At 36.9% G+C, this 21370-nt stretch overlaps 1 long non-coding RNA gene across 3 annotated transcripts in view; it reads left to right on the forward strand.

Annotated features, from left to right (window-relative positions):
- The window catches only part of LOC109248487 (uncharacterized), a 105321-nt gene that overhangs the window by 60929 nt on the left and 23022 nt on the right, over positions 1 to 21370 (forward strand). Inside the window, exon 1 of one of the 3 annotated variants that reach the window (XR_002072078.2) lies at positions 18320 to 18417. The exons of the other annotated variants lie outside the window; for them this stretch is intronic. This is a non-coding gene — a long non-coding RNA (uncharacterized LOC109248487). Of the gene's footprint in view, positions 1 to 18319; positions 18418 to 21370 lie in introns of those variants that run through there. 3 annotated transcript variants of the gene reach the window in all.

Genomic DNA, 21370 nt, shown 5'->3' on the forward strand with positions numbered 1-21370 from the left:
ATGATCTCACAGTTTGTGAGTTTGAGCCCCACGTGAGGCTCTGTGCTGATAGCGCTAAGCCTGGAACCCACTTCGAGTTCTGTGTCTCCCTCTCTCTCTGCCCCTCCCCTGTTTACTTTCAGTCTCTCTCTCTCTCTCAAGTATAAATAAACATTAAAAAAAAAAAAACTGGCAGCCTTTGGAGATATTTGGTAAATAAGTTGGAATAACATATATTGCCTCCAAAAATCCAAAGAAGCCTACAGGGGTTTGTCTCTTTCTTAGTGTTAGAGGAGGCAGGTGCAATAACTTGCCCTTCATCTCCAAAGAGATACATCAACATGCTCCAGACCACTAGATCTCTAGATATTTCACAACGGGGGCAAGTCTCTGAACTTTTGTGTGGTATTTCTATATTATACACGGTCTTACTTTCCAAGGTGGTGAGTTTTTCTCTTGTATGTTGTGATAAGATTAGCCTTCTGAAAAGTATCATTACAAATAAGGGAGAGCTAAGTGATAGTGAACAGGATCTTCAAACCAGCCATAAGTAATGTTCTGAAAGAAAGCAGAACGCTAAGATAAGAAGAAATGGAACCAAAGGCTAAAATCCTAATGGCAATTTGAGAGGAAAAGAGGGCCTGCAGGGTAGGAAACCACAAAATTAGGGTATGAAATTACTCCTCTCCTACCATCAAAAAGGGAACGCCACATTCAGGAGGTGTTCTGCAGGTCCTTTATCTTCTTCTTTATATTTTTTCCTGGTTTTAAGCATTTGGTATCTCTTTCACGCCCAACCTAATGCTGAGTTTTATCAATTATCCCTGCCATAATCTATCAGTTTCCAATGCCTCCTTGCTGCCTATAATATAAAAAGCAAAAACCTCATAACCAAAGGCTCCTTCAAATATGACTGCATCTATCCTTCCAGCCTCAGCTACTCTTGAGCCATGCTGAATTCCTCACATCTTCTAAAATACATTGTATGTTTACACAACTACCAGTCTTTGCATGTACTGGTCCCTCTCCTGGAAATGGCCTCTCTCCTCCTCTTCTCCTGGATTGTTCAATTCAACCTCCAGATTTAACTCAAATATAATTTCTTCTTTGATTTCCCTTATTTCCCTGATTCCCTGAAACAAGTGGATCAGTCTCATCCCCCGGTTCCCCACAGCATTTGGATCATAATTGTTAGTGTGCTCACCACAAAAGATTGCTGTTTTTCTATCTCTATAGGCCTATATCCACGAATAGAACAAAGAAGGAGCATATAAACATTTGCTCAACAAATGAAACAGATGGGTGTATTACTTTCTGGTTTGCCCAGATCCTACACTATAGAGCCCCATCTCTTCACCTACAATTTGCTGTTGATTTTATTTTAAATCTTTAAGAGGAAATTTATTTTTCCAAAACAGCTATGTAAGCAATTACCTAAAATCATTAACAGAATGTTCCTTTGAAATGATTTGTGTAGAGGTCATTTAGAAGTCTAGTACTTACCGTCTAATTTGTAGATATTTTTGGTGGTCCACCTTTGCATGAGTCTCTATGTAAGAAAGAGAATTAAACAGTTAATTAAAAAGTTGATCTTTTTATAGTTCAATCTGCATTATGTACTTATCTCAACCAGAATGGTGGACAGAGCCCTTTATTAAAGTCTTTATTCTATAACATACTGTGTGACTACTGCTCAGCTACCTTTCCACTGTAAAAAGAAGATAATTCTTGCCCATCTTACAGATTTCTTGAAAACAAAAGTTTGTAAGTGAGTACAAATGTTAGTCAAAAGCAAGCATTATGAGTATTTCAATGCCTAACAAACATATCAGTACATTTAGTGAGTACCCATGATTTGTGCATTCTATAACTTATTTAACATTATATCTTTACCAACCTGCACATGCCTGCACAAAATATAAACCTAATTAATAAATATTTAAATATCTGCATTTCAAAGAAGATCACTGAAACAGTACCTGGAAAATTCAGAAATCTTTACTTCACAGTTGGAATTAATAATTTTTTCTGTCATATTGAGGTTAATTTTTGAGAAAGAAACAAACAATTTGTAGTCATACCAATTTAGTGTAGTAGTCCTTGTGTCTAGTTCAAATTCCAGCCCAGGGAGATCCCAACATAGTGGTATAGAGTTTTAAATTGGTAAATGTAAGGAATCCTTGAAATGCTAACTTCTGCACTTTTTTGGAGAACCACAGATTGTCAGTCATCTCTGTTGATCTAGAAATGCAAATGTCCGTCAAAATACTGAAACATACCAATGATTTGTTTTACCTAAATTAGAAGTGTTACTTTGCTCCAACTAAATTAGGAGCACCTGTATCACTTTGAGCTAATCTTGTGAGTTGTGAAGAGCACCGTGCTCAAACTGGTCTGACAGCTGCTTTGAAATAGCAGGTTAGTACAGCTGTAATTGTGGCATTAGCAGTGGAAATAGGGCTACACATCAGGGAAGAATCGTCCTATCACTTACTATTTTTCCCTCTCCTGAAATTTCACCTTGATTTTGCTTTATATTCATTCTCTAGGGAAGAAATTGTAAATTAGATACCTTACAATTCAACACACTGATTCATTCCTCTAAGCTTATTGAGTTTTTACGATGTGACAAAATGGTAATATGCTAGGTCTGGTAACAGAAAGAAAGATAAAGAGTTCACTGTAAACTCAGGGCACACACCTGTGAACAGCTTGTGCCCTAAGGGAACAAGAGGTAAAAACAACAAATCTCAAGAGGGAGAAAAGATCAGGGAAGGCTCTTCAGATGGCATTGAACAATCTTTCAAGATGACTATGTTGCTGAGTTAAGGTATTTTTAAAGTAAGGGGACTGCACACCCTTAAGGCGCAGGAATATTAATCTGCTTTGTGAATTGTGAAAATTCTAGTAATTTAGTATTCCTGGCGGGGGAGAGGGGTTGTTTAGAGATGGGTAGCAGAGCACAGGGCAGTCAGGATAGCCAGAGGATATGCATAGATGGTCAAGGGCAGATAAAAAAGAGCACGCATACCATGCTATTACCCTGTAGGTGATAGACAGGCTCTTATGGGCTTGAAGTGCAGGTTCACAGTGACCTTAGCATTCAGGACTGAATCAGAGTAATTTGAACAGAGATGGTTTAATATAAAGAATTACTAACTATAACAGCAGGTTGGGATACCCAGAAATTAGCTAGTAAGAAGTAAAAAGGACTGTAGAAAATATAGGAATAGCAGATATAAGAAGCAGCCAGTACCTCTTAGGGTGAGATAGAGCCCAAGGACAAGCCTACCTCTGCTCCCAAAGGCTACAATCCAGACCTTGTTGGAGAGGGCACGGAAGTTGCTCGCTGAATACAGAGAGGATCCTGTGATGCTGCACTGGTGGGACTTGCTGGAAATACACCCTCTAGGGTGCCAGTGAAACCTGTTCATAGGGAGATGACTCACTGGAAGCCTCCATCATAAAACTGCCTGAGGGTGGAAATGCTGAAGAAGCTGCCAGCTGTTGGGTTCTCCTGCCCAACATGAACGGCAAAGCTGGGCACTGGAGAGGCTGCCTGGAATGGAAAAGTCTGGTGCTGCGAAAGCCACCCATGCTGCAGGAGCCAGACAAAAGGAACACTCCGGAACTAGGAAGGAAAGCCCCTTCCTCCTAGAATGTCTCTCCAGCACCCTCTAGTGACAAAGCTTGACGTTATGCTGTCTGCAAAGAAAATATGTAATTGGCCCATCTCCATTTTCACAGAGAGGGTGAAAAGGGTGAATTTAGAGTGAGAGACGGCACAGAACCAACATGATTTGTATGGAGAATGCACAAAAGGCTTAGCAACTGGTGCCACCTCTAGTCTGACAGGGAAGGCAGAGGCTAAAAATGGAAGATTGGTGGAACACTGCTTAAGTAGTTGAAAGAGCAGACCTACGCCGGCCGACTCCATCTTGTTCTGTGTCCTCCACCTTGAGTGACTATGTCCCCGACATGACCCCTTTCCGGGAAAATCACAGAAACCTCAGACCATGCCTCCTCCCCTTGAGTAACCTCCCGCTCACCCGTTCAAACTTCCCGATCAAAACACCCCGGCGACCTGTGTAACAGGAATCCAACCCTTCCCCAGCCAGTCAGCCAAGGCCACGACCCTTCCCCAGCCAATCGGCTGAGGCCACAGCCATTACCTCACCAACTGCCCCTAGACCCCTATAAAACCTTTGTGCTTTTGAAACTCGCTCTCTCTCCGGTATCTCACATCTGCATCGGTGCAGGTAGGGGATTGAGCTCCAGCTAGCTCAAATAAAGGTTCTTTTGCTTTTGCATCAGACTCGGCTCCCTAGTGGTCTTTGGGGATCACGAATTCTGGGCATAACAGTAGTCAGATCTCCAGATCCCTTACGTCACCCTCTGCAGCAGGGTGTCTATCCTCCTTCAACCTAGCAGAAAGAGTTCTGTTCTTTGAAGACAAACACAAGGTCTTTGGGCTGGGACAAACCAGGCACAGTGTGAAAATTAGGTGAATAAGTGAATACAGACATATTGAATGCCGAATGCTGAATGTGGAGACCACTGTGTTTTGCCTTCCTGGCTTCCAGAGGCTGGCTCAATGTTAACAATTTTTAGTTCCCCACCCTTCAAATGAGAAGATAAGATTAATAGGTCATCTGAGGAAGCATCTGTCATGAAGGATAGACACAAAAATAATAATTGGAACAAAGACCTTAAAAGAAGAAGAAAGTTCAAATATTCTCAAAGAAGTCAGAGAATAATTGCAAGATCTCTTGCAATAAATAGGAACATTTGGGAAACAAAAAAGAGAACATAATAAAAAGTATGTGATGGCAGAGATGAAAAACCCAATGGTAGTGATGAAATATAATGTCAAGGAAGTGATCCAGAAATTAGAGTACAAAGACAAAGAGATGGGAAATGACAGGAAAGAAGAGAAAATAAGAAGATGGTTTAGGAGACAAAATATTTGAGTCATGGATTTTTCAAAAAGAGAAACCAGGTAAAACAGTAGTCAGAGAATCACCAATAAAATAATTAAAAAATTTTTTTCTCAGGGTGCCTAAGAAATTTTTTTCTCAGTCTGTTGAGCATCATACTTTGGCTCAGGTCATGATGTCAAGGTTTGTGAGTTCAGGCCCCACATCAGGCTCTCCGCTGTCAGCGCAGAGCAGACTTGGAATCCTCCGCCCCCCTTTCATGCTATCCCTCCTCCACTTGCACTCTCTCACTCTCAAAAATAAACATTTCTTAAAAATTTCTCAACACTAAAGACATGAGTGTCCATATGAAAGTGCCCACTGACAGGAGAAAGAAAAGAAAGAAAGAGAGAGAGAGAGAGAGAAAGAGAGAGAGAGAGAGAGAGAAAGGAAGGAAGGAAGGAAGGAAGGAAGGAAGGAAGGAAGGAAGGAAGAAAAATAAATTCGACTAAGGCCCATAAGTGAAATTTCAGGATAACGAGACAAGTTTTAAGAGAGATAAAAAGACCAGTAAGTATGCCATGCAAAAGTGAGGAATAATACTGTTCTCTAAAAGAGAGTAGAGTAGCACTTTCAAAATTAAGAAAAAATAATTATTTCAGTATAGAAATTGATGCCAAGCCTATTTGTGTTATAGTAAAATATATTTTCACATATGCAAATTCTTAAAAATCATATTTCCCATGCCATGCAGCCTTTCTCAGGAAATAATTAGAAGATGTGCTCCAATAAAACAATGGAGTAAAAAAGATGAAAAAAAGAGATCAAGAAAACAGGACACTCAAATCAGAAGAAAATGAAGGAAATTCTCAGCATTGCAAGGAAGAGAAGTTTCTGGACAAATGCTTTGCAGTATCCCTAAAAAGCACTGAGTTCAATAAAAAAAGAATGGAGTTCTTCAGATGGATGACTCCTTAAAAAAAAAATACCTGCAACTGATGGACTACCTAAGAATGATCTTAGGGAAAATGGTACTAAAATGCTATTGTGAATAGTTAGCAAAATGTTCAAATGAAATGAATCTAATGAAAAATCAAGGCTATTATTCTCAAGGAAAATAAAAGCATAAAAGAAAATGTAACTTTAATAAATTCCTAAAATGCTCAACTATAAATATTGATGTAATGACAGTGATTAATTAAATCTAAACAAAGCTTTTAATGTAACTTTATTGTGGGAGGTGGGGAAGGAAAGCAGAGGAGACAAAATTATAGGGGAGGATTAATTTTTTTCTGCCCTTCAACGTCCTTCTAGCTGGACTAAGAATCAAATTGACGTATGACAGATGGATGGGAGAAAATCAAATTTAGCTCTGTATGCATGGAAACCCACATAGACATGAAATTCCGAAGACAGTCAGGCAAAATGAGGTATATGTGTCATCCTGAACTAAGGAGAATGGGGTAGTGGCCTGAGACTTCAAAGGGAAGGAAGGCATCGCAGGACCATGAGAAGAAGAGCAGGTGTTTGATAATTAGGTTTTGTCCTACCATACAGATGGGTCACTCAGATAAAACTTATCTCTGATAATAACCCGTATTCTGGGAAAGACTCCCAATTTAGAGTCTTCTATATAGTTAGGGGAGCAGCAAATGTCTCTCTTGAGCCCTCAGGGTCTCAATTGCCTTCAGCTGAAAATAGTCCAGAGTCCAAAGTGGTATATTTTGGTTTGGCCTGCCCTTGACCCCTACAGAAGTTTCAGGGAGTTAAATCCTTAATGACCATCTTGTCAATTGACCATGTTGTCAATAGATAACATCTAAAATTGAGGGGCATGTGAGTGGCAAAGGTTAAGCATGGGACTTAGGCTCAGGTCATGATCTCCCAGTTCGTGAGCTCAAGCCCCACATCTGGCTCTGTGCTGACAGCTCAGAGCCTGGAACCTGCTTCAAATTCTGTGTCTCCCTCTCTCTGTGCCGCTCGCACTCTCTCTCTCTCTCAGAAATAAACATTAAAAAAAATTTAAAACATCTAAAATTGAACAATCAAAATATTAAAGTATATTCATATTATTTAGAAATATAGATATGTATGAAGAAGAAATCTCTAAAGGAGTAAAAAATCATTGCCTCTGAGGAAAGGAATTGGAGAAGAATTTGACAGAAAATTATTACATTTTGTTACATATATTTGACTTATACACTGTTATAACATTACTTTTTCAAAAATAAAATTAGCCTAAAAAGGAAAAAAGAATATTAGTTAAAAATATTTTCATATTCACACTTACTGAACAAATACATGCTAAGAATTTACTGTGTGCCCAGGTCAATATTCTACACTGGGGATAACATTGGAATAAGACAGAACTCCCAACCTTAAGGAGCTCACAAGTTTAGATGCGCTAGAAGGGCAGTGAGAGAAAAACATGAAATGAAGAAATTAGAGGACGTTGCCATCCATGCTAAATGTAGGGTATGAATTGTAGAATGGGTGATTCAGTCATCTAAAAAAATATGAAAAAAAATGTTGAAAATAAATATTTTTAGTTTAAAACATGTTACTGTATCATTTCATTAGTAATAATAATAATAGCTGCTGGAGAGCCTGGGCAGCTCAGTGGGTTGAGCATCTGACTCTTGATTGGCTCAGGTCATGATCCCAGGGTCATGGGATTGAGCCCCAGGTCAGGCTCAGTGCTAAGCATGGAGCCTGCTCAGGATTCTCTCTTGCTTTCTGCCCCTCCCCTATTTGCACACACTCTCTTTCTTAAAATAAATAAACTTAATAATAATAACTGCTACTTTTTTCTTTTTTACTGCCTCATATGTATAGATACTTATACTAGGTCTTTTACCTACACCTTTTGACTTAGTTCTAATTCTAACAAGGCAAATATTATTAGCATCATTTTAACAGATGAGTTGAATCATAGTAGCTTTAAGAATAGAAGAGATTCACATCTGTGCTGATAGCTGACACATGATTCAGACTTAAAGGAAGGGAATGAACTAGATTATCTTCTAGGCTTACTTTAAGTACTGTGATTTTACCATGTATTTCTTTCTGTGGGTTGTAGTCAAGAAAGTGGGAAAGTCACTGTTGTAGGTTATCAAAACATCACAATACTATTGAAATGGACCTGTGTGCTAGAACATGGACGTCTTTGTCATGCAAAACATTTTTAAATTTTTTTTTTCAACGTTTTTTATTTATTTTTGGGACAGAGAGAGACAGAGCATGAACGGGGGAGGGGCAGAGAGAGAGGGAGACACAGAATCGGAAACAGGCTCCAGGCTCCGAGCCATCAGCCCAGAGCCTGACGCGGGGCTCGAACTCACGGACCGCGAGATCGTGACCTGGCTGAAGTCGGACGCTTAACCGACTGCGCCACCCAGGCGCCCCCAAAACATTTTTTTAAATTCAGTGTTAACTATTTAACCATACACACATATATATAGTTACCCAAGAAAGTATTTTTTTCCTTTGCTTTAAGTAAATTTCTTAAAATTTCCATGTGAATGAATTCAAAGTACAATCAAATTATGCTTAAGTGTTCTCTCCTTTTGTAATTACCAAAATGCTAATATTGTTAATTGTACTTTAATATATTCTAAATAATATAATTTAAACTCAGCTACTTAACTCCACTTTTCTGCCAATTTAGCCATTGTGCACTTGCCATATTTGTCTCTCTTTATAACCGAAAATAAAAGATAGAAACTGAATAATAAATAAAATGCTTAATTCTATTTTGTTTTCATTCTTCCATCCTATTATTGGAACCCTTTGAATAGTATCTACAGATGACCCATATAACTATCACAATACTCTATTCTAAATTGAAATGAAATAATATTTGATGTCTTTTCCTCCTATTATTCTCCATGTATGCTTTCTATCTTGATGTCAGATGACCATTCAAAAAAGAGTAGGATGAAATTTCATATTTGCTAAGAGATTTCTTTTTTTTTATATTTCAGAAACGCTCTGGAACTTAACAGTTCAGCTGTTGAAAGTCTATATATCATTAAGCAAATTATAGAAGCTTTTAAAATCCTCCTCATAAAAGTCTCGTAAAAGGTTATTTTCTTATTTAAAGCATACCATGCATTTCTTTTTTGACCAGAAAAATGAGTTGAGAGTTGTCTTTAAGCTACTGTAATTCCCAGGTGTCTTTCCAATTAATTAGAGTTATGTCAAAACAGGTCTGTTGAAATTAAATTACTCTTGTTCTTCCTTTACAACACATTTCCAAATCCATGAGGAAACAGATTCAGTAAAGTACCATCAATCAGGTTCCTATTCTCTGAAATATGAATGGTAAATAAACTGTTCTAAAGCTACACAGAGATTTATTTTATGGATTTAGCTTCATTATTCACTGATCTAAAGTAAATAAAAAATGACACAAGGCCGTAGTCATAATCCCTTCCTTTCCTTCCTCTGCGTAGCGTTTATTCTGAGCCCTAATGTAACATTTGCTACTTTCTACCTTGTATTGTGTTATGTGTGTCTTATCCCCCTGCTACAATATAGCTCGTTAAGAAAACCACTTTCTCTTATTTAACTTTTAATCCCTGAGGTACCTAGTTCTGATGTGGTACATAGTTAGCACTCAATACATTATTTTATTAGTGCTTTTAAAAAAACACTATTAAAGAGTATTTGAGGAACACAGTAAAGCAAAAAAAGAAAAGAAAGCAAATAAACCAGAGTTTCTTCATCTAGATGTACAGAGATAATGTTTTAAAATATTCCCCACCCCCTTGCCTTTCTCCTGTTTGTCGCCATTTTTAGTTATAAGCCTGATCTCCACTTAATTTTTATATAAAGTTAGACAGTGAACATGAACAGTCTCCATGTTATTTTAAAATCATAGAACAGTTAAATAGCTACATAATATTTCATCTAGAGGATATTAAAACATAAAATTATTCAACATTGTTTTGTTGTGAGGCATAAAGGTTTTTGCAAACTAAGCTGAGTCTCTAAACCCCCAATGTTTCTGAAAGGCTATGAATCACTTTGAAGATAGAAGTGTGGCCGGTGATCTGGTGATAAAATTACATCTCAAGGTGTAGGTTTTAGGATGTATTGTATCCAACTAAGGGATCTTTGTGTTAGCCACAGCTCAGAAGCATGATATACTGGGGTGATCAGACCTGATTGGAAGTTTTGTCCCCCTACTTTTCTACCTTGACCACTCAAAAAAACGACCTTCTCAAGAAGAGGAAACCTTTTGTAGCTTCCAGCAGCTGAGGACCTTGTTTCTAGCAGACACTAACCCACTCCATACTTATACTGTTAATTAGAATGCTTCCATTAAAGAGAAATAAGCTTTTAAGAAAAGACTTGTGTTCCTGAGGCTTTACCACACAGTAACAAGACCACTTGCCTCTATTCATAGACACCAAGGGCAATCTGTCTAGGCTCTATCTCTTATCTACACACTGATTTCAATGACTACTCTGTAGTCCCAGATGCCAGTCTCTGCTCTGTACTTATATTCACCTCTTTGTTTGGTCCTTTGAAAGCCGCTGGTCCATTCAAAAAATTTTTTATTTAGGGCAGAGTGGGAAGCTCCACCAAGTTCTGCTATGGACCCTCCCTTTTCTGACATACTCCATTCTTACAACCAGGCCCGGATCTCAAAAGCCCCTTCCACGGGAGAGCCCTGGACCACCTTCTTGTTCAAGGGGAAAAAATTAGATACTGAGTTTTTGATAGATTATTTTCACATTTCAAATGTTTGTGGATTTTATGTAATATGTTATTTTCAGACCTGAATATTTGGCTTGAGTGTTTTTAAGGTTAATAAAAAGGTATTGATATTGTCTTTAGAGCCAAGACTAAGAGATTTTCTCAACGTGACACCTCTAATGAGGGGTAGAGCAAAAGATAAAATCTACATGTACTTTAATTTCCAAGCCTATGTGCTTAACCTCTCACCAGTTTGCCTCTCTTATGACCAGATAGTCCAATTATCTTGAAAAGAATCATAGTTAGCAGTTAAAAACAGGACTAACAAAAGAGTCTAAAGCAAGGAGGAAAGCATCACTTTGCAAGGTTTGTGGACTTCTAAAACACATAAACTGTGGCTGGCCATTACTGAATAAATGAACAAGAATGAGCAGTGTAAGACCATGAAGTCAAAATCTGATAGTTGTCATTTTAATAATTAACTATATGATCGGCCCAACATGTCATACTTTACTAATAAAGAACCAGTACAGAAAAAAAGCAAATATTGTTTGAATGAATAGTGATTATATAAAAGGAAACCATAAATGAATATTTTTAGAGAAAGAACATAGAAGTAGCCAATGATTTGCAAAGAGTATTTAAAAACTCAAAATTTCAACTGGGTACTTATAATCAAAACTGCTTAGAGAGTTAGTGTCTGATGAGTGAAACTCTCACCTAGATTATAAAGTCCCTGAAAGTAAAAATTAATTGATCAATTAAAATTTTATATTACAAATACTAAACTGGTTTTGCAGACATAGATTTATTAAAAACAGATCTCTTTAACAAGTTTAAAACAAAACAAAAATTCAAAGCCATGTATTGAGAAAAAAGAAAGAAACAAAGGAAGAAACTAACAGAGGTCTGACTGATCCTTTCAAATTTAAAGGGGAGAGAATAACTTGTTTAGGGTATTCTGTAAATTACCCCTGAAGTAAAAAATGAAGCTATTTTCACTAAAAGAAAAGTTGGCTATTTTGAGTGCATTATAGCAACTATGGAAGTTCTGGACAAAGTAACATGTGTGCTGAAGGGACAGGATATCAGTAACCTGGAGAAAATATAAATGAATGTGCACTGGACCTCTTTTTTGGCCTTCCTATTAATCCCACACATACAGAAATAATATCAATATTTCCAGTTGCTAGTTATCCTTTCTGAATCTTTTCCTTAATTTAAAAATGGCTATAATAATATCAAGCACAGTTGCTATGCTGATCAGCAGTGATCTGTATAGAGAGGTATGTAAAAAAACCTGGGCATAGATTAGATTATCAGTGAATACTATTATTGCTGTTATAATTAGCAGAAAAGAATTAGATTCTTTGAAAAGAAGAAATCAGATCACAGATGAAATTCATATATAATGGTTCTATTATCAGTGAATATTATTGATGTTTTCAACAGAAAAGAATTAAATTAGATCATAGGTGAAATTCATAGATATTGGGAGTTGAAAGAGTGAGATGAATGGGCAGAAGATTGCAAAACACAAGATATGACAGGAATAAAGGGAGGATGGAGAAGGTGAGAGAGACAAGAATTGAGAAGCACTCTTCACATAAATACAGAGAAGGTAAGAGGTGAGTGTTAGAAGGTTTGAGGGTCACACGATATGACTGAGATAAGATTTCAAGGTCTATCAACTGAAAAACAGGAAGAGAAAGAGGTGGTAGACATATGAGAAAGGAAGCAGGAGTCAGACATTATCTTTTTTTTTTCAGACATTATCTTTATCAGATAATGTTTTCCTGAGTTAGTTTTATGGCTGTAAATTGTTCTTGTTACTTGAGTAATCAAATTAAAAAAAAAAAAAAAACCTCCTCACCTTAAAATATAGCTGTTGTTCTCCCAAGGATTTTAAAACACGAGCATGAAAATTCCACAAATAAAACAGTACACAAAGTCTCTTATGCTCTAGAAATTAAAATGCATTGTGATGTGAAAGAATAGAGCAAACTATTTTTGTTCCTGTAGTTATTTTATTCACACTATTTAGATCAGAAATCAGTATTGATGGTGGACATTCAAAAATTAAATGAGAATTTCCACTTCTATGTATAATAGAGAAATCAATACTGGACTTGCTCTCCTACAATAAATAAATAAAAACTGGAATAAAATATATGAAACAGTAGTCTTCAGACATTGGCCAACAGGCAGTACAAGACTGTAATCCCTTTAAGGGAAACAATTGAGGTTAGCTTTCCAGCATTCTTGCTATCTCCCAAGAGGCCTTTTCTAGACCACAAGTTGGGAAGAAGGACCCATACATAATATGATGATTTCTCTGGTTATGAAAACAGAGACTGGAATTTGGATTGATTGAGGCAAATGTGCTGAATAATAGATCTGACCAAAATTTTCTCTCTAAAGTTCAATTTTGCCAGAATCAAGTAATCTCCCTGTAACTAATCTTTCTTTAGAACAGTAAGTATTATTATATCCATTTTCTAATATGAAAGGGAACGAGGAAAAAGTGGTAGATTCACTGCAACCACTATCAAAATCCCAATGGCACTTTTGAAACAATAGAAAGATTTGTTCCAAAATTCAAATGGAGGGGCGCCTGGGTGGCTCAGTCAGTTAAGCGTCCGACTTCAGCTCAGGTCATGATATCACAGTCCGTGAGTTCAAGCCCTGCGTTGGGCTCTGTGCTGACACCTCAGAGCCTGGAGCCTGCTTTGGATTCTGTGTCTCCCTCTCTCCCTGGCCCTCCCCGTTCATGCTCTGTCTCTCTCTGTCTCAAAAATAAATAAACATTTAAAAAAATTTAAAAAAAAATTCAAATGGAATCTCAAGGAACCCTGAGGAGCCAAAACAATTTTGAAAAAGAACAACAACATAAGATGCATACTTCCTTATTTCAAAACTTACTACAAAGCTACAATAATCAAAACAGTGAGGTATTGGTGTAAAGACATACAGATAGGCCAATGAAATAGATCACAGAACTAGGAAATAGATGGTCAGATTATCTTTGACACGGATGTCAAGATTATTCAATGGGTAAAGGATAGTCCTTTCAACAAATGGTTCTGAGAAAACTGGTTATCCACATGCCAAAAAATGAAATTTCACCTTTACTTTAGTCCATGTGCAAAAATTAAGTCAAAATTTATCAAAGACATAAAAGTAAGGGGTGCCTGGCTGTCTCAGTCAGTAGCATATGGTACTTTTGATCTCAGGGTTGTGAGTTCAAGCCCCGTGCTGGGTGTAGAGATTATCTAAAAATAAAACCTTAAAAAAAAAAAAAGACCTAAAAGTGAGAGCTAGGACCATAAAAAGAAGAAATAAGAGAAAAACTTCATGACACTGGTTTTGGTAATGATTTATTTGGTACCAAAAGCATAGGCAACAAAAGCAAAAACAGACAAATGGACTACATCACATTTTAAAAATTTCTGTGCAAAGAACACTATCAAGAGAATAAAAAGGTAACCCATGCAATGGGAGAAAAATATCTGCAAGTTATTTATCTAATAAGGAGTTTATATCCAGAACATATAAAGAACTCCCCAAACTCAACAACAATAAAAAACAAACATCTTGATTAAAAATGGGCATACGACTTAAACAGTTCTCCAAAGAAGATATACAAATGACCAATAAACACATGAAAAGATGTTCAACAACACTAATTGTTAGGGAAATTCAAATCAAAACCACAATGAGGAATACCTCACATCCATTAATCTGGCTACTATTAAGACCAAAAAAAAAAAAAAAAAAAAAAACAGAAAATAACAAGTGTTGATAAGGATGCAGAGAAATTGGGATCCTTGTACATGTTGGCAGGTGGTAAAAATGGTGCAACCATTATGGAAACCAGTATTGAGACATGTGCACTTAGATATATCCTCAAAAAATTAAAAATAAAACTACCATATGATCCAGCAATCCCACTTCCAAAATAACTAAAAATAGGGTCTCAAAGACATATTTGCACACTCATGTTCAAAGCAGCACTACTTATAATAGCTTAGAGGTGGAAGCAATCCAAATGTCCATCAATAGATAAATGGGTAAAAAAAAAAAGTAGTATATACATATAATAAAATGTTATTCAGCCTAAAAAAGGAAGGAAATTGTGTCATTTGGTATAACATGATGAACCTTAAAGATATTATGCTAAGTGAAATAAGCCAGTCACAAAAGACAAATCCTGTATGATTCCATTTATCTGAGGTATCTACATCATACAAGTTTATACAAACAGTAAGATGGTCATTACCAGCAGCTAGAAGGAAAAGGAAAAGGGGAGTTGTTTTTTAGTGGATATAAAATTTCAAATTTACAGGATGAAAAAGTCCTGGAGATCTAGCTGATCTACAACATAAATGTGCTTACCACTACTGAACTGCACACTGAAAAATTATTAAGATGGTAAATTTTATGTTATATATTTTTTACCACAATAAAAAAATAATTTTTCCTACGCTTTACAGTAATGTGTATGCCTCCAATGCTTCCTTGAACAAGGTAAAAATGACAACAAGAAAAATTGAGTCCTGTGCCTAAGGACAGAGATAAATTTTATTTCAAACAAGGGAGAAGAAATTTGTGATTACAGCATATCAACTTTCTAACAAAGAATTAACTGTTGAAAGATGTTTTGAAACTAAATATGGAATTCATGGGAAAGAACTCTGATGGGAGAGCTTATGTTATTATCCACTTGTAAAACTATGCAACACCATTGCTGATATTGAATGAAGAAATTCCTAAAGATAAATGCATGACAGCAGATAGTAGTCATGGGAGTGGTGGGTACTGTTTGCTTCCTCCTGTGGAAATAAGCATATCCAATATTTCAGCAGAAATATTTTGACAGAGACTTTCCTCATGAACTTGGATCCGTTTGAAGAAAGAGGCCAGATCATACTGGCAAAGCAACAAAGGAGGTAGTGTATCTAGGAGAGTGTATCTCTAGAGGTAGTATATCTCAGGAGAGTCTGAGAAGAAACAATCACTTCTACTAGATGAGGGATCTAGCATCAACACAGGAGGATAGACCAAATGGGAAAACCACATGTGCACTTAGATATATACTAATGATCTGAATTTCAAACCGTCTGCAGAATAGGACTGTTGGTGAATGGAGACTGTTGCTATTCAGAAGACCTCTTCTAAGGAGATGCATTAATGATTTTTTAATGTTTATTTTTGAGAGAGAGGGTGTAAGCAGGGCAGGGGGAGAGAGAGGGGAACTTATAAAAACTTATAAAGCACCAAACATTTAGTGGGCATGACTATTCTAAGTGTCAGGGACGTGATGATTAACAAAAAGACATCGCTCTTTTCTTTTAGGAGCTTGAAGAAACTGACCCATACATCAATAATTTCAATGTAATATGACAAGTACAGGAAAGTAGACTGAAAAGGCACTTTAACCTGCCTGACGTTTTAAAAAGGTGTTTTGGAATTGATCCCTGGCCTCAGTCACCATGGATGAATATGACATAGCTGGTAATGCTATGGAAATGAATGCTTTGGTAATGAATGGCACTGCAGGGAGAATGTTTGAAAGGTAGGGAACTGCATGATAAATGTGGAAAATGCAAATAGTTCAACCCAAGAGTGGAGAGAGTATGTCATATCTGGGCTATGGTAGACCTTAAAAGGAATGCTATTGTAATATCTTCTGCTTCCATCTGAGATTGGTCCTTCTGCTTGGAAGGTACCACCCCCAGTTCTCCCACTCCTGCTCTGTCTCAACCTTTAGTTCTCAGTTTCAAATGGCTCCTCCCCAGAGATGTCCTGACAACGTCTAATCAAAGCAAGGCCTTCCTCCCTCTTTTTCTCCCATGAAATCTCCCCTGACGTACTTGAGCGTTTAGTCCCTCTCACTGATGGGCCCTAGAGGTACTGCATATGCTACTCTAAAAGACTTAACGTACTGCATTAAAATCAGGTATCTGTTTAGTTTCTTTTAGATTGTGAACTCTTTTTTTCCCCCAAATGTTGATTCATCTATTTTGAGAGAGAGAGAGAGAGAGAGAGAGAGAGAGAGACCAAGCACGAGCAGGGGAGGGGCAGAGGGAGAGGGAGAAGAGAGAGAATTCCAAGCAGGCTCCACACTCCAGACTTAGCCCTCAGCACAGAGCCTGAGGCAGAGCCCGACAGAGAACTTGATCTCACAAACGGTGAGATCATGACCTGAGCAGAAATGAAAAGTCGGACACTCAACTGACTTATCACCCAGGTGCCCCTAGATTGTGAACTCTTAAAGCAGGGTTGGTAACTTAGTCCCACAGATAAAATCCAGCCCACTGCCCATTTTTGTATGGCCAACAAGATAAGAATGGTTTTCACATTTTTAAATGGTAAGGAAAAAACTCAAAAGAAGAATATTTCATGACGTGCAGATTATATAAAATTCAAATTTCCATTTCCATAAATAAAGTTTTATTGGAACACAACCATGCTCATTCATTTTGTACAACAGCAGAGTTGAGTAGTTGTGACAGAGACCATGTTATCCTGAAAAGCAAAAATATTTACTCTTTGGTCCCTCCCAGAAAAAGTTGATATTTTATTTTATTTTAGAGGGCAAAGTTGATATTTTATTCTTTTTTAAATCCCTGTTGCTTAGTGTCTAGTAAACAGCCCCATTAGAGACGAGCTGCTGTCATCTCCATTTTATACATGAGGTTATGTTTATTTTTTTATTATTTTTTAATGTTTATTTATTTTTGAGAGAGAGAGACAGAGACAGAGCTTGAGGGGGGGAGGGTCAGAGAGAGAGGGAGACACAGAATCCGAACAGGCCCCAGGCTCTGAGCTGTTAGCACAGAGCTGGATGCGGGGGCCTGAACTGGTGAACCGCGAGATCATGACCTGAGCTGAAGTCAGATGCTTAACTGACTGAGACACCCAGCTGCCCCTGAAACTGTCTTTAAGTCCCTTAAATATATTAAACACTTATTTTATATTGTAGCTTTAAACATTCATATGCAGGGCAGCTTTGTGAACCTGACTCTTCGTTTAATTGTTCTGCTGCAATTTGCTAAAGGTAGCTTGTTTTTCCAAGTGTGTTTTAAATATTTTTAGGAACTGCTTAAAGTTCTTTGGAACATTATCAGTGGGACTTGTTTGAGGCCTGAGTTTAAAGAGTATACCACCATAGAGGATTTGAGTTTGCTAAAATACCAAGATTTGTGTTTGCTTCTAATCCAGGACCATTTTCACATAAATTAGTAGCCTGGGTTTTTCCCAAGCATATGGGGAATATGGGCTCTGGTCCCAAAGTAGATAGAAGGCTTGTTGAGAATTCTCAAATATTTTTTTTTCCTTTTACCCAGGGCTAAGACCAAGAAAAGCAAGCATCCTTATTACCTCCATGTTCTGGATAAGATAGTTCATCCCCCTAAACATGTTTCCTTGGGAATACCTGGATTTGCCTCTGTGTTTCACTCCAATCTCTCAACTTGCATGTAAGCCCAAGTGTTCCTGACTGTAATAATCTACCCACTACAGTAAAACTAAACTGCCAGGGATCAACACATGCCCTCAGTACATCTGGTGACTTTAACACTGACATAGAGAGGGACTCATAATGTCTTACTGTTTCTGGTCTTTGTGGATTCCATCACTTTTCCTACTTACACATTTAATTTTTAAAATTATTTTATCCAGCAGTTTAATTGGTTTTTACTTTCACTTCAGGACCAGGTGTAAGGAGAATACCACATCTGCGATTTGTTTTTCTCAGTGTATAGAGTGAAGAGCTGATGCAACCAACCACACAGTGCAAATGCTTCTGCTCTTACAGGTATGCTGTCACTTTTGCTCATATTTCATTGGCAGAACGTCTATGGCTAAGCCTCATCTCAGTGGTGTGAGAAAGTATGTTTTTTTCCAAGGAAAACACTGTAAGAACATGGAAGCTGACAGAGGTATATTATCCTCTTAGAGGGAGGGAAGAATGAATAATTGGAAACAATAATATAATCTGCCACAACAGAGATCACATATGTAAGAGTGAATTTGGGGAATAAGATGATGTGTTCACATAAGCCATACTATGCTTGAAATATTTGTGAGACATTCAAGCACACATGCTGAGCAAGTAACGGAATCTATGGGTCAGAAGTTGAGGGGAAAATTCTTAATGGGAGATATATAGTTTAGAGTCATTAAGATTAAGAATGGTAGCTGCAAACTTCTGGAGGTAAATGAAATTTTCAGAGATAAGAGGGTAGACTTACTGTTCGGACATTTGCATTCTCCCAATTTTTCTTAAAACACAACGCTCTCTCGGTCTTTCATTTTCCAATTTTTCTGTGGGAACATAGACATCAAGACACATTTCTCTGTTATAAGAAAAATAACAGTCCATGAGTGATAAGCGACAACCAAAGTTTAGACTCAGTATGTTAAGAATACCAAAGGCAGTCGTTGGTGCAAGAGATAATTTTGTCCAAATGCACAGCCAGCACACTGTTCCAGGTGGAAATATTAGTTTAGGTTGTCCAGACTGTCCAGCTTTTCAAGAAAAACTGAAAATAGATTTTATGTGTAATCCCCCAATTTTTAAATTGGATACATTTATTTCAAGATACTTCAAAGGTCAAATTATTATTGTTATTATTACTATTATTTTTATTAAGTTTTTAATTTTAATTCCAGTGTAGTCAACATACAGTGTTATATTAATTTTAGGTGCATAATATAGTGATTCAGTAATTCTATACATTACTCAGTTCTCGTTATGATAAGTGTACTCATTAATCCCAGTCACCTATTTCACCCATTCTGGTAACCATCAGTTTATTCTCTATAGTTGAAAGTCAGTTTCTTGGTATCTCTCTCTTTCTCTCTCTGTCTCTCTCTCTCTTTTGTCTTTGTTCATTTGTTTCTGAAATTCCACATATGAGTGAAATCATACGGTATTTGTCTTTCTCTAACTGACTTATTTTGCTTAGCGTTATGTTCTCTAGCTCCATCCATGTCATTGAAAATGGTGATTTCATTTGTTTTTATGGCACCTAGTATGTCCTGGATAGTGAATATTAAAAACTAACATGACATAGTCTCTGCTGCCTAGAAATTCAAAGCCAGTTAAGGAATTTTCTTCCATTATTCCTAATCTCATTGGGTATGTTATTAAGGCAAGACCTTTCTCTATCATGGGCCAGTCTGGGCACTGTCTCAACAAACACATCATAAAACTGATTTGGTGTTTGGATTCAGCATGAGTTAATAAGCCAAATTTTCAAACAAGAAAATTCAAGGCCTGAGTGGAGTTGGATTTAGTAACTGATTTTGAATTACTAATAGATTTTTTTTCATTGTCTATTAACATGAGCATATGCTTCATGATTCTAAAGGACAGCTTAGGAAAACAGTTAAAGACTAAAAGCACGCAATAAAGCAAACAGTAGAGATAGGAAAGATCTTATTTCTTTCCAGCAGAGCCACAGTAGATAAATGACTGCAAGAACAGGATTAGTGGGAACAACCTGCAACCTGGGTATGGATCCAAGAAGAGAATTCTATAAACTTAGAGTAAAGGATACAGAGAGGAAGGTCAAAGCCAAGTCAGCAAATATTAGACTGGCTAGACCATCTCTTATGGAAAGATAATTAAGGAAATTTAAGGCCTATGAAAAGATTCTGAAGGACAAGAGAAAGAAAACATAAACCAGAATCTCAGAAAAAGGACAAGCTTGTGAATTTTGTTACTAAAGAAGGAGAAAAACATTTTAGAAAACTCCTTGGAGTTCTTGATCTTAGGCTAATGGTTCTATTTATGAGGTACTACCAACATCAAAGTTATAGAAAATGAACATTTATGTATTAAAAAGCACAGCATCAAAGTATATGTAAGTTTATAAAAGTATATAAAATCTATTAGAAACGTGAAGAAATTGAGAAAAATAACCCATAATTTTACATATAAGATTTTAATAATTCTCATGCTTTGGCAGCTCAAAAGGATTTATTTTTTTAATTCAGAAAATTTTGGAGAACCTAATTAATGAGGTTGAGTTTAGATAAATAGGAAATACATCCTTTTCAAGAATGCTTGAAACAAAACTAATCAACTTCTAGGTCCCAAAACTTCAATTATGCCAGAGTAGAAATAATAAAAGCCATATTCTCTGATTGCAATGTAATAAAAAGATGATTTAATGACAATAACTTAAAACAAAAAAAGGCTCACCCTTGTAGAAAATGGAAAACATGTCCTAAAAAAGTTGTTGGGTTAATAGAGAACCAAAGCTACCAGTAAAAAATTTTTAAATGTTTAAAAATAAGAACTCTTTCTATTAAAATGTATAAGATATGGCAAAGCTGTATGTAGGCAAACTCATAACTTTTTTTAAATTTTATTTTGAGAGAGAGAGAGAGAGAACAAGCAGGGGAGTGAGAGAGAATTCCAAGCAGGCTCCACACTGTTGGAGCCCAACGTGGGGCTCACACTCACAAACCATGAGATCATGTTCTGAGCTGAAATAGAGTTGGATGCTTAACTGACTTAGCCACCAATGCACCCCACTCATAACTTTTTATACATAAATTATTATTAATACAGAAGTGCCTAGGTAGCTCAGTCAGTTAAGCGTCTGATTCCTGATTACGGCTCAGGTCATGTTCCCAGAGTTGTGGGATCAAGCCCTGTGTGGGACTTCACGCTGGTTGTGGAGCCTGCTTAAGAGTCTCTCTCCCTCTCCCTTTTCCTCCTCTCCCCTCTCAAAAATAAATAAATAAATAAATAAATA

This window comes from Panthera pardus, unplaced genomic scaffold, assembly GCF_024362965.1.
Source record: "Panthera pardus isolate Hobbes unplaced genomic scaffold, ASM2436296v1 HiC_scaffold_17, whole genome shotgun sequence".
Taxonomy (NCBI): domain Eukaryota; kingdom Metazoa; phylum Chordata; class Mammalia; order Carnivora; family Felidae; genus Panthera; species Panthera pardus.